Source organism: Lissotriton vulgaris, chromosome 4_1 (genome assembly GCF_964263255.1).
Source record: "Lissotriton vulgaris chromosome 4_1, aLisVul1.2, whole genome shotgun sequence".
Classification (NCBI taxonomy): domain Eukaryota; kingdom Metazoa; phylum Chordata; class Amphibia; order Caudata; family Salamandridae; genus Lissotriton; species Lissotriton vulgaris.
Window position 1 is genome coordinate 1124062587 of NC_141691.1, and position 14612 is coordinate 1124077198.

At 41.7% G+C, this 14612-nt stretch overlaps 1 pseudogene; it reads left to right on the forward strand.

Annotated features, from left to right (window-relative positions):
* Positions 1–7876: 7876 nt before the first annotated feature.
* Positions 7877–9292, forward strand: LOC147722967 (uncharacterized; annotated as a pseudogene).
* Positions 9293–14612: the final 5320 nt, after the last annotated feature.

Consider the following 14612-nt stretch of genomic DNA (forward strand, 5'->3'; position numbering starts at 1 on the left):
CCTCTTCTCCATTAGCTGGCTTCCTAAACGGAGGCCAGCCATTGGAGGAGAGGGGCATCACTCGTTTGAAGCCCCGTCTTTTTCGGATTCGGGCGTGTTTTTTGCGTTCTTTCTACCTGTGACGTCATCCGTCACTCAGAACGCAAAAAACACGCCCCCGATTCCGAACATTTCGGACGTTAACGGCCGCCATTTTTGTTGTTGTTGTTGTTGCCTTTGGGGGCACCGTCGCCCGCACCGACCTGCCTCCTATCCCGCACTGCCGTTCAGGCCCGGACGCTGTTTTGTCAGCCTGGGGTCTCCGCGTACTTGGTCTGGCGTCAGGGTTACGGTGAGTGTTGGGCACCGTAGCCAGGGTCTCTCCCTTTCGGTCTGCGGGAGTCGGGTCACCTGGCTGTGGGGTGGGGGCCGTGGATGCCCGCGAGACCGTTGGCCTGGGGTGTGTGCAGAGGAAGCAGCTTGGTATTGTGCGGCGTGTTGGTGACTGTTTAAAACACCCGTGTCCCTAGCAGCGCTTTTGTGGCATTTGGTCCTTCCCCAAACATTGTAGTGGCTCGCCGGGGCTAGTGAGGAGTGGTATGGGGACTCTCGTGTATCATGCAGGTTTATCGGTATAGCGTTCCGATATCTTTGGCGCTTTATAAACCTAGACCTGGCCGCAACGTGGTTCGGTGTGTAATTGGTGTAGTGGCTGTAAGGTTGTGGTCTGGACGAGGGAGCATCGCATGCCCGGTCACTGGGGCACACAGGAATGGTGGTTGGTACTGGCGGCGCTATTCGCAATATTTCAAGCCGAGGGTTAGGTCGCAGTTGCAGTCATCCTGTATCTGGGAGAGACTGCTGCAGATCTATCTTGAGTGAAGAAGTGTGGCTCAATGGTTAGAGTGGCAGACCCTGATGCAGAGGTCTGGCCCGGGACCAGGGTTCAATTCCCCGCCTCGGCGGGTCTTGGGCTCAAAATTCCACGTACCGGATAATTCTCGCCTCGGTGCCTATTCCAATCATGGAGTCCCACTCTGCAACTCTGGGCAATAGCTTGCTTAATCTCCACAACGGCCCCCACAACGCTAAGGATGCCTGGCCTCCACCTTGGGGTGCCCAGGAGTGGACGCCTCACAGGGAAAGCCAGGATGGGTTCCACAGCGGTATTCGTACAAGCGCCTTGAGACCCTTGCGGGTGAGTAGTGCGCTGTACAAGTATCAATTTACATTTACATCTTGGGTCTCCTGGCTGGCTGCTCACTGTGATTAAGGAGGGGGTGTGTACATGGATTTAGGGTATATATTTTGAGCGGGCATATCATTGAGGCGATTTTGTTCTGGATTGGTGCCAGCCTCGTGATGTATTACTAGCCTTTAGACTCTGGACGCTTTAGGAGTTTCGGTTAGCATGGGGGGGGGCAGCCATTTTCTAGGGGTTCCTCTACACGTCAGAGGTATTTATTTATTTATGCATTTTCATTAGCGCAGACTTTACCCGATGGTGTCAGAGCGCTTCACAATAGGACAGAACTGAAAAATGAGAACATTACAACATTACTGGTGAACAAATTACAAAAGCAAAAGTTGCATTACATGAGGCAAAAGTGACAATCGTGAGCAAACGGTGCATTACAGGATGATAAAGTGGCAAGTGTGCAGGTTACAAAAGTGAACAAAGTACACGTAGAGGTTTAATACTGCAATAAATGGAGGACACTCAAACACAAGAACAAACGTTACGTAGGCAATGCTGGCACTTGTGCAAGTATCGAAAGCAAACAAAATGTAAGAGGTAGCAAACAGTTTGTTACAAGTTGTAGTTTGTGCTGGCACACGTAGGTCTAGTGTCGCAACAATCAAGGGATGGGTGAGACCGCATCTCGTGGGTTACCGCATCTCGTGGGTAGCAACAACTAATATGTCCCACTGAGCCATTTTCAAGAGATTTCTTTCATAACATAACCGATCGGGCTATATTACATGTCACTTCTTGCAACCATAGAACCGATTTAGTAGTAGTAGTGGGGGCAATCATGCATTCCCTGTGACAAAAACAACTGTTGTATCTGGGCATATCAGGCATCCCCATGTGCAATAAGGGAATGGGTTCTGTGGGTGTGGCTCTGTGTGTGTGTGTGTGTGGGGCTCTGTGTGGATAGCTTTCTTTGTAGGTGGCTCTATGTGTGGGTGGCTCTGTCTGTGTGAGGGTGGCTCTGTGTAGTGGTGTAGCTATTGGCATTGTAAATGACAATCCCATTTATTTAACGATTAAGCTATTGGCAATGTAAATGACAATGCCATTTATTTATGATTTATAAGAAAAAGAAATGTCATGACTATGTGAACTTTCAAGATTTAAACAGATCGTTCATTCCAGACGACTTTGAAACAAATTGTGATCCCCTTGACAAACGTGTGAGGTGCGACAAACCAAGAGGAAAGCCTTAATTGCTTACTTCCTCGCTATTCCTGAGGCTATAACAGATCATTCATTCCTGACGACTTTGAAATTTATTGTGATCCCCTTGCCAAGTGTGTGAGGTGCGACAATCCAAGAGGAAAGCCTTAATTGCTTACTTCCTCGCTATTGTTGAGATTAACCTCTGTCCCGGCTTTACATACCATCTCCTTTCATCCTATGGAGTGAGGGTTATCGATTTAAGGGAGTTACAATATTTACTTTCTTCTGTCCTGATGATGGTCTTAAAGAGTTGCCCATAAAGACCGAAACGTCGACTCTCAGCTTTATCCAAAGGAGAATTTTTTGTATCTTTATTTTGGATAGGCGGTTTACAGGTTTTACAGAGATTCTGATTTGCTTTCTGATACTCATCCTGTATTCCTGTTTTATACATTTTTTCTGTATTGTATTTTTCCCTTTATGATTGAATTTTGATAAAATCTACTATTTTTGCCTATACACTTGTCCATTGGTTATTGTTTCAGTGTTAAGTATTGTTATGTTTAGTCAGTCTTAAGTATGTGTATGTTCATTTAATTCATTGTAATTAACTTCACCCAGGACGATTAAGTTACCTGTATTTAATTTATTTACACAACTAACTCAATTTAATTAGTACAACAAACTCCTTTGAAATGCATTTATAGCATTGTGGCGGGCGGTGCTGAAAGCACCGCCCGCCACAAGGCTACAAATGCAGGATGTTCCTGCCACTGTGGCGGGCACATCCTAATGCCCCCCACGGGACCCCCGCCCTTATGGCGGGCGGTCCCAATCCCCGCTAGGATGAAAGGCGGACAAAGTCCGCCCGTCATCCTAATGGACCCCTTAATGTTCAATTTCTTTTCAAATTTCAGAAATCAATCCCAAGAAAAACAATCCTTCAATTCCTTGATTCAAACAAACAAGTTGCGGCCTATAAGAATCTACAAAATTAACAACTGAAAAACACAGTATGTAAGACTAAATCTTTTTTTATAAAAAAGGAGACTGTGAGCAAAGGCAACTGAAAGAAAAAGTAATAAGTGAGTTTTTTTCTTTTTAAAAAGCCACTACCATGCTATTTTTTTAAAAAACAATTTATTTAGCTCAAACATGCTTAGAGAATGCATTCCTTTACCATACATTGCTTTCACTAAAAACCCAATGTATTTGTGGGGGGGAACCCCCCCCCCCCCAAACTTCCCTTAATAACGTGGTAGCATTGTAAAAGCATGCTTGAGTTGAAAAACATGTATTGTGAGCAAGGGCAACTGGATGAAACATAAGTAGTAACTGAGTATAAAAAACTCTGTATGACACCACCATGCTGATTTGTTTTTTACCACACACGTATTTGGCTCAAACATGCATTAACAACGCATACCTTTACCACGCATTGTTTTCACTAAAAACCCAACGTATTTGTGGGGGGGAGACCCCCCCCACACCCCCCAATCTTCCGTTAATAACGAGGTATAAGCATGCGTTGTAAAAACATGCTTGAGTTGTAAAACATGTGTTGTAAAAAAACATTTTTTTTTAAATAGTGAGTGTAAACCCGAAAAAAAAAGCAAATCAACCAGGAAGACAACACAGTAGAGTAATCAATGGATTCACTTATTGTACAATGTCATGTCTATTCTCTTCACAGGAATCTAATCCCACCCCGCAACTGCGCAGCGGCCTATAAGAAACGACAAAAAGAACAACTAATAAAAACAGTAAGTAGCACTAAATCTTTTACAAATAACAGAGGCTTTGAGCAAGGGCAACGGGATGAAACATAAGTAGTAACTGAGTATAAAAAACTCTGTATGACACCACCATGCTGATATTTTTTTTTACCACACACGTATTTGGCTCAAACATGCATTAACAACGCATACCTTTACCATGCATTGTTTGCACTAAAAACCCAACGTATTTGTGGGGGGAGACCCCCCACACCCCCCAATCTTCCGTTAATAATGTGGTATAAGCATGCGTTGTAAAAACATGCTTGAGTTGTAAAACATTTTTTTTTAAATAGTGAGTGTAAACCCGAAAAAAAAAGCAAATCATCCAGGAAGACAACACAGAAGAGTAATCAATAGATTCACCTATTGTACCATGTCATTTCTATTCTATTCACAGGAATCTAATCCCACCCCGCAACTGCGCAGGGGCCTATAAGAAACTACAAAAAGAACAACTAATAAAATCAGTAAGTAGCACTAAATCTTTTAAAAATAACAAAGATGTGAGCAAGGGAAACTGGATGAAACATAAGTAGTAACTGAGTATAAAAAACTCTGTATGACACCACCATGCTGATTTTTTTTTTACCACACACGTATTTGGCTCAAACATGCATTAACAACGCATAACTTTAACACGCATTGCTTTTAATAAAAACCCAACGTATTTGTGGGGGGAGCCCCCCCACACCCCACAATCTTCCCTTAATAACATGGGATAAGCATGCGTTGTAAATGCATGCTTGATTTGAAAAACATGTGTAATAAGAAAAAATAAATGAATGAAAAAACAGTTTTTAAAACTTCTTTTCCATTAAAGAGGCAAACAGTGACCACCTAAAAAATCAAGGGCATAAAAGGGACTGGGGAGCAAGATAAAACAAGCTATTTCAAAGCAACTAAAGATATATTATGCCTGTACCAAGAGTTATTTCCCTTTTTTTGTTTACGATAGATAACGCCTATGAATCTATCTGTAAAAAAATGAACACAATTGTGAAAAAAATCACTTATTGTACCTTTTCTAAACATTTTTCAGAAATCTAATTAAAAAAACTTGCTTTATTTTCAAACAAACAACCAACCAATCAGCAACCTACAAGGAAGTACGAACAATACAACAGATCTACATAGTGAGTATCTGTAAATCTCTTTAAAAAATGTATGCGAGGGAGGAGCTACGATAGCAACCAAGATGGCTGCATAGTCTCCCGGCTCCGCTGACCTCCGTCCTGCGCTCGACTATCCTGTCACTTATCCTGATCTCCTGCCCCGGATCCGTGTGTATGAACCGATTTGCATTCTGATGGTGTGATCCCGGAGTTTCTCCGACATTGTGGAGCGAAGCAGCGTCGTGGACCGATTTGTGGCCTAACCCAGCCGGGAAACCGCGGTCTCGAGTGCTGGCCTAGCCGGGTCCGAGTTGAACAACAACAACGGACTGCTGAATGGGGTTGGGTCCGGTCTCTGAAACTTTTGGAATTTTGGGATTGCCTTGTTACCGTCTGCTGCCTGGTGTTGGATTGGAGATGTGGTGACGAGTGGCGCACTGTGCTGTGTTGCGGGGGTCCCAGTCCGGGGGTCCGGCATTCATATCGCCGGTGCCCCTTCGGTTGGAGTCTCTGCACGCTGATTGTCGGTCCAGCATGGCTCTTTCCTGCTCCGCCTAATCTTACCCCGGAGAAGGCGCCTCTCCGTGGGGATGACTATGCCTGATACCATGCAAAGCCTGGCGGAGCGGGCTCAGTGTGACCCGTCATTGTGGACAGTGCTGATAGCTCTCGATGCACTTCGGGCGACCATGGAAGCTCAGGTCAGTGATTTGATGTCGGCAGTGGATCGAATTGGAGGATTGGGACCGGACCCTGACTCATTGCCCGAGACCCGGCAGCCAGCTCGCTTCCCGACGGACGCTCCGGCGGTGCATTTTTACCCGGTGCTGGAATATGTGTCTGCCCCTATGGAAGTGGAATTGTTTGAACTAGTTGAGGTCGGTGATTCAACTATGTGGTGGGAACCTGTGGTTCCACAGCCGGCGGAACAGTTATCCTTTTTTCCTGTTCTGGAACTTTCCAATCGGACCTGTGACTTGTGTTGGACTGTGTTGCGTCCCCTTCCCAGCTTGATCGTCAAGATGGCGGATGGGTCAGTGCCTGGCTTTGTAGTCGAGGAAGGGAATCGTTCGGTCCGGCTGTCTACACAGAGATTTGTCATCCTTTTTCCATCAAACATTCCACATTTTGAATGCATATGTACTATTTCTGGTGCTCGGATGAAGGGTTTCCATCCATCCGAGGGACTCAGTACATTTGATCGACGGGGCCAAGGCTGAGACTGCTGTTTGGGGTTTCACACTATGGTTTTACTGGTAACGGGACCACTTTAATTACTTAACGGAGACCGGGGCGGGGTTTGTGGTTCCCTCCGGTGTGATTTTTACTGGGATCTGCTTGATTGTGTTGGCGTCGTGGGGGACCTATTGTTAGGGCGGAGGGGAGAGACCGGGAGCTTGTAGGTATTAGCCCTCCTCCATTTCCTTTTTAGGGTAGGGGAGTAGTTTTTCTCTTTTCTTTTCCCTTTTTTTTCTCTTGTTTCTTTCTAAATTTCGGGTTTAGTTCTTGGGCGACAGGCACGCTGCTAGGGGGGTAGGCCGTAGTCATCTGCAGGGGTGCAGGGTGGGGGGTTGGGGGGGTATTTTGTTTTTCTTTTGTTTCTATGGCCCTTTTTCTCTTTCTTGTCTTCTTCTTTACTTTTGCTATTCTTTCCGGGTCAGCTTGGTGGGGTCGCTCTTCTGTTCATTGTTGACTTACTATCAGTGCCTATATTCTTGCGATATCTCAGTATCATTGGGCGGGCTTTGCACTGGCGCGTACTGTGATTTTGTGTATGCTTCTCTTACATCGTATGCTTAGCACCACGTTTTAAATGTGCTCGAGCTCCTGGTGGATAATTTATTATTTTGCCCGCCCTACTGTGAGTCATCGAAATATTGTATGGCACCTGATCCGTTCATCTTATACTATATAAAATGAAACCTTTCTGATCCTGACTCGTATAGGGTATGATTAATAGCCAGTTTTTATTGGAGATGTAGTACATTTGCTCCTCGGAATCTGAGTTATGCTTTTCTCCTCACTGTGATAATCGTGCTTAGCGGCCGGCCCTGGTGGTTGTAGGCCCTGATCTGTAACTGGTTGAATATTGAATAAAGGTTTTAAAAAAAAAAAAATGTATGCGAATCATCAGGGTATTGGGAGGTGGGGGTGGACATGGGGGTACCTATGGTACATTGTCATGGACATGCTAGCAGGTACCTTGCAGTGCCTATCGCCTAGTGAATGAGAATGCATGCAGTGCATTCCCAGCAATGTTGCGGTCGGTGCAGTGAGCACGGCCCGTAAGAAAGCTGGGAATGGAGGATGAATCCTAATCGCCGGTCCCATCACCGCTAAAAGGGTGGGGGGTGGAAGTCCGCTCTCCATCCAAAACGGCTCCTATGTGTTAAAAACTTGGCGCAAAAAAAGGCTAATTGTTTAAAAAGTTTCTCATTCAGAGGGTAATTTCTGAAAAAAGCAAATACATAACAGTGACTGTGTGCAAATTTAAAATTCCAATACTTCGAAGAAACCATACCTCACAGCAATTAATAATATGAAAGGATAATGAAACATGAAAAAAATATATATATTTTTTGTTTAAAACAGATAAATCTACAATGTCAAGCAGCAACAGAGCTACATATGTTAAATCACGCAGAGGAAATAACCTTCTGAAATATGGTGGGTACCTCTATTGCAAAAATACATTTGTTGAATCCAGATCTCATTGGAGGTGTGTGCAATACTTCTCGTCCCATTGCACAGGCAGAGCGGTTACTCTGGAAGAAACCGTGGTTAGGACAACAGACCATAACCACTCTGCCTCTGCAATGGAAATAGAAGTACGTGAAAACGAACAACAGATAAAAATTCTAGCACACACCTCCAATGAAAACTGTGGTACAATACTTAGGGAAGTGGCTCAGAACATACCTATGCTTGTTGCTGGTAGCATGCCCTCCATCCCCAACCTCAGAAGAATGGTTCAAAGAGAAAAAGTGGCAAGTAATCCACAACACATAACACCCCGTACCTTTGAAGAAATGAACATCCCTAATAATTTATAACTAACTTTCTCTAATGAAACCTTTCTTCTGTATGATAATTTAGACGTCCTTAAACGAATTTTAATTTTTAGCACTAACCATAACATATTAACCCTTGTGAACAGTCCAATTTGGATGATGGATGGTACTTTCAAATCAACACCCCATCGATTTTTCCAAATTTACACTGTTCATGCTAATATAAATAAAACAACAGTCCCTTTAGTGTATGCTTTACTGCCAGACAAACAATCCTCTACGTACACTTAATTTTTGTCAGTATTAAAAAGCAAAACAATGAATAAAAGTCCTGCAAAGGTAATACTAGATTTTGAATTGGCAATGATTAGTACAATTACAAAATTATACCCTGAAACGCAAATCCAAGGATGTTTCTTTCACTTTTCGCAGGCTTATTGGCATAAAATCCAGAAATCATCTTTGGTTGAGGATTACTTGGCAAGCAGAAAACTTCAGTTTGAATTAAGAAAACTAACGGCGTTGTGTTTTGTACCACCGGAAAGTATAGATGAGTACTACACTGCAATTACCGAATCAGAATTTTTTACCCAAAATGAAGATAAATTGGCACCAATTCTAAATTATTTTGAGGATACATAGATTGGCCGTCTAAGCAGGTCGGGCCGCAGGAGGAAACCAAAGCATCCTATAGAATGGTGGAACTGCTATTCAACCTGTTTGGAGGGTGGTGCAAAAACCAACAATGCCATTGAGGGATGGCATAATTCATTTATTAAAACCATTGGTAAACATCATCCTAACCTTTATCATTTTCTGGAGATTTTGAAAAAAGAACAAAGTTTCCAGGAAATGAGATTAATGCAATCACTGTCAGGTAGTCTGAATCCACGGATATCCAAAAAAAGCAAGGAAATACCCGAGAGACTATTGGCTAAACTTCAACATTTTACGTTGATGGTGGCTTCAGACTACCTAGACAGTATTGCTTTCATTTTACATTACTAACACACTAACATCATTGATTAATTACTTGTCATTTTTTCATCTAACAATAATTCATTTGGAATTTTTGAAATTGTTTTTCACTAAAAATGGAAAGTTGGGGTTCCTTCCTTTTTTTTTACCAAGACAATGGGATTGCAAAATAATCCTTAAATCACCATTGCTCAACAATATTTCCACAAATCATTCTTTGTTTCCCAAAGAAGAAAAAAACTTCCAGACAAATCCTTAAAAATTTTTTAAGAAAATGAATCCTGCAATATATGATAAAATAGGCAAATACAATAGCCTCAATGCAGTGCATAACTGCAATCTCCTTTTTTCCACAATGAATTTTTCAATGTTCATTGTTGAAATTGTTCATACTATTTGCCAAAACCCATAATAAGAATGCTTTTGGATGAATAAGATTTTAAAAGAGTCTTCAACTTAAAATAAAAAAAGAAAAAGAAAGAAAGGCAACTATAGTAGCCTAAATCCTTTGAAATACCAAAATGATCCAAGATAAGCAGTCTTCAAAAACAATTTAAATGACCATTTCACGAAAAAAAAGATTTTCCAAAGCATCTGGCACAGCAATTCTTCACAATAATTGTACAATTGTATTTCAAACAACAATTAGACCTGAGGCAGAGCTGGGAACAGAATCCGTGCTGCTGCTAGATTCATGAACCTAGGGCATAGGTGAGGAAAGAACCTGTGCTGCTGCCAGATTCATGGACCTAGTGCAGAGCTGGGGGAAGTAGCTGTGCTACTGCCAGATTAATGGAGCTAAGTCAGAGCTGGAGGACAGTACTTGTGCTGCTGCCAGATTCATAGACCTGAGGTAGAGCTGGGTGACAGAACCCGTGCTGCTGCCATATTCAAGGAAAAAGCAGATCTAGGGAGAGAACCTGTACTGCTGCCTGATTCATGGACAAGGGTGAGGTGTTGTGAGAACCCGGCTGCTCCCAGATTGATGCACCTGGTACCCATTCTACAAACCAGATCCATGCACTCGGCATTAGTGGGGAGAGAACACGTACTGCGGCCAAATGCATGGACACTGCAGATGTGGGGAGAGAACCAGTGCTGCTGCCAGATTCTTTGACACTGCAGATGTGGGGTGAGAACCAGAGCTACTGCCTGATACGTGCAGTCTGCATTTGTGGGGAGAGAATACATACTGCGGCCAAATGCATGGACACTGCAGATGTGGGGAGAGAACACATGCTGCTGCCAGATTCATGACAGCAAAAGAGGTGGAGGGAGAACCTGTGTTGTGCTTTACATTCAGATTATGACAACGACAGACAAAAATGCTCTCCACTACGAGGTGCTTAAACAAAAAAAAGCCTTCTTATATTCTGTGAAATCTATGATATCAATATTACTAAGAAACCATTCGTATGGAGAAAATGCTATTGGTGACATGCATCGTGTGCAAATACGTGAAAACTGAGCTTTACACTAATTAGTCCTGTTTAAATGCAAAACACTTCCCTCGAATTTAACTTTACATTAGACGTTCCCACCATATTAAATCCTATAAAAATAAGTTTTGTCTTAACTGTCAGCAAGTTGTCCGTCATCTCCTCTTCACCGGAAGGCACTGCAATCACGAAAACAAGGGAAATCAATCTTGTGCAAACGGCAGCAGATTAATGAGAAATAGAAAACGGTCAAGGATTTCCATTCAAAGACAAAGTAAACCATGGGAAAATGAAATGTTGCTGTTTTTAAAAGTCTAATACAAAGACAGCTGTAATATGTTTTTGAAAATAACAATTTTTGTATGAAAACGATGTTTTAAAAAACAACATTTAATAAAAAAAAGATTTTAAGATTCGAAAATGTCTCTGAATTTATTTTTTAAATACATGCATAGAAAAAATGTTAAATATTGTGAATTAAAATAATTTCTTCATGGATTTTTTTTACTGTATTTGAACGACATCTTTTTTTTTCTTTTATATTTCTTATATTACAAATATGATTATTATAAAAATTCCAAACGTATAGAGTGACCTTGGCTGTTCTTGTTACCCGCAAGCATATTTGCATAAATAATAATTCTGAATCTAAAGAGGGGTGATGATCATTTAAAAAAATGATGTGCCAAGAATGGTACATGGAAAAGAGAATAAAGTCAGGCCTTTGCAGTTCAGAGGGTTGAAGGGATTATGATAAGTTACGTAACTATCCAAAAATGGCAAATATAAGTTTGGATGAGGGGTAGGGGAAGGTAAGTTAGATAACGTGACACTATGTGGCAAGGTCCAATACCTCCCTTAAATACATTTTAATTTTAAAAAATATTTTTCAAATAAATGTAAAGATTAATATTTCCAAAATGTAATACCTGAGTAATTAATTTGTTACCTGAGTATTAAATTACTTCCCCACCCATTACCCCTATCATCCCTACATCCTGTCCCGAGAGGTATTTTTTTAAAATAAAACATACATTATGAAATACAGATAAAAAAAATTAGAATACATTTTATACATATATTTTTAGTTTAAAAAAATAACAGATTATTAAAATAGTTACCTGAGTATTAAATTATTTTCCCAACATCCCGTCGCAAGAGTCAAGATTATAAGATAAAACTTACATTCCTTAATTAAATTATACATTTTTAAAAATTTCAATATATTTTTATAAATATTATTTTTAAATGTAAAAGCTGGGTAATAAAAGTGTTACCTGAGTATTAAAATACTCCCCCACCTATTGCCCCTATCATCCCTACATCCCGTTCCAAAAGCAAAGTATTTCAAAATTATTATTTTATTTTCTAAAAAAACACGAAGAAAACAGACTAGTACTCCACACTCCTTAAAAGACTGCCAACCTGGAGACAAAATTGCTGAATATAAGTGTAGATAAATTGTAGAGGAGGGAGAAAAGTAATGTGTCAAACATGGTACCAGTGTGCAAACTAAACGTATAAAGTGACCTTGGCTGTTCTTGTTACTTGCAAGCATATTTACATAAATAATGATTCTGAAAACTGAAAGAGGGGTGATGTTCTGAATTAAATGATGTACCAAGAATGGTGCATGGAAAAGAGAAAAAAAGTCAGGCCTTTGCAGTTCAGAGGGTTGAAGGGATTATGATATGTGACGTAACACTCCAAAAATGCAAAATAAAAGTTTGGATGAGGGGTAGGAGAAGGGGAGTTAGATAACGTGACACTATGTGGCAAGGTTCAAGAATGACATAATAACTGTACTCTGCATACCTCGTAGCCAAAATGTAATACCAGGGTAATAAAATGGTTACCTGGGTATTAAAATACTTCCCCACCCACTACCCCTATCATCCCTACATCCCGTCCCAAAAAGAAAGTATGTTTTTAAAAATTATAAATATATTGTCTACATAAAAGAACCTAAGTATTAAAATACTTTCCCAAGCAATACCACAGTATTCATAACATCCTATATAATATTATAATTATAAAAATTAATAAAAAGTATGTTGTGACTCCACTGTGGTCGCACCCCCGCGCCACAGTGGAATGTCCCATGTCCGAACGTTCTAATGTGAGCGCCGCCGGTTCTTGGTCAGTGAGGCTTCGCTGGCGGAAGTGAACGGGCGCGCTGGTGTTGTGCTATGTTAATTAAACTTATCTGAACCTCCAAGGTGCCTCCGGCTATTATTAATGGCTACAACATAAATTGGCGATGAGGACGGTCTTCCGACAGCGGGGAGCACAGCACACAGCGAGGAGATTGATGGCAGATGAAGCACAGTGATATGAAATTCACACGAGGAGGAAGCGCAGCGGTGAAAACCTCTCACACGTAATGGTGTGTACAAGTAAGAATGAATGACTACTTGTTGGTGTGAGGAGGACGTGCGCAGCCCCTATGAGAGAGAAGAGATGATTGGTGACAGCTGAAGTGTTCACAGCTGAAAGGAATTGAGCAAACTAGGCAACCCATTCGCAGTGCTTCTGAAGTGAAAGGGCGGCGCTGAGGAGGAAAGCTGTGTGACAGCTGATGGGAGGAATGCAGGCGGACTAAAGCGTGATAGCTGAGTCATTCAGACGCTCGAGCGGCGCTGTGGGAAATGCCGGATGACAGCTGAGGAGATGAATGCCAGCTGATTAGTGTCCAAGAGGGAAACGAAGTTGAAAAGAGGTTCGAAAGGAGTGACAGTAATATTAGCGGCACGGAGCAACGCGTGAACTCTGTTTATACAGAAGTGTATTTTACTGAGGCTACCAACCCTGTCAACCAAGGTGTACTCCAGTCAGAGGTTGTGGAAAGAGCGTGGATTACGAAGCAAATGTGAGGAGCAAGTTATGCCTCTGTGAGAGTCTCACAGCAGAATAAAGTTGACTGTGAAGAACTTCATGGCGTAGTGAACTTGAAACGCTATGCAACCAGTATTTGGGAAAGAACCAGTCACTTTTAGACTGTAATTGTTTTCTTTAGAGACTGAGTGTACAGCCGAACTCTTAAGGGAAGTGCAGGGGTTCTTGATGTTACACTGCCACCTAAGGGTATAAAGTGGTATATACGTGCTATTTATGGTATTGAAAAAAAAACATTTGGCACAATTAAATCTGTAATGTGAGCAGCAGAGTCAACGCACTAACCCTAGCATAAACTCTAATATAGGAAAGGTGCTTTCGTTCATGAAGTGGTGTTGTCATCTAAGGGGGCTGAGTAGCATATGCTGGTCTCTGAAGGCACGATAGAAGCTTATACAAAGTAGGGTAGTAATAATTTTGCGACAAAGCTGTGTTCTATTTCAGTACCTTGCTTTTGTTTCAAACTGCATAGTGGTAAAAGAGAGAGTAGAGCACCAAGACATTTCAGTATAGCAGTTTAGGGTAAACGCCACAGCAAAATATGGATGTAAATGCACTTGATCTCTCTGCTGTGTCCACACCCCCTCATTTCCTAAACCAGCCAGGGAATCCAAGCATAGAATGGGATGAGTGGATTGAAATGTTTGACAATTATCTACAGGCCTTAGATGCCCAGGATTACGCTAGTAGTAGAAAGAAAGCAATCTTGCTTACTAATCTTGGGAAAGAAGGTCAACACATCTTTAAATATTTGCCTGTAGCTAACGATGAGAGAGGACAGCCTATTGCAGATGTGTATGCGGAGGCGCGAAAAAGGTTAGAACTAAGGTTTGCGAAAGAAATAAACATAGCGCTGAGGAGATATAAGTTTTATACCCAGCCACAGAGAGCAGGCGAGTCTATAGATGAGTTTGTCACTAGACTTCGGGAACTTTCACTAAAGTGCAGATTTGGACCCATGACTGAAGAAATGATTAGAGGCCAACTCATTGTTCAGTGTAGGAGCAGAAAGACTC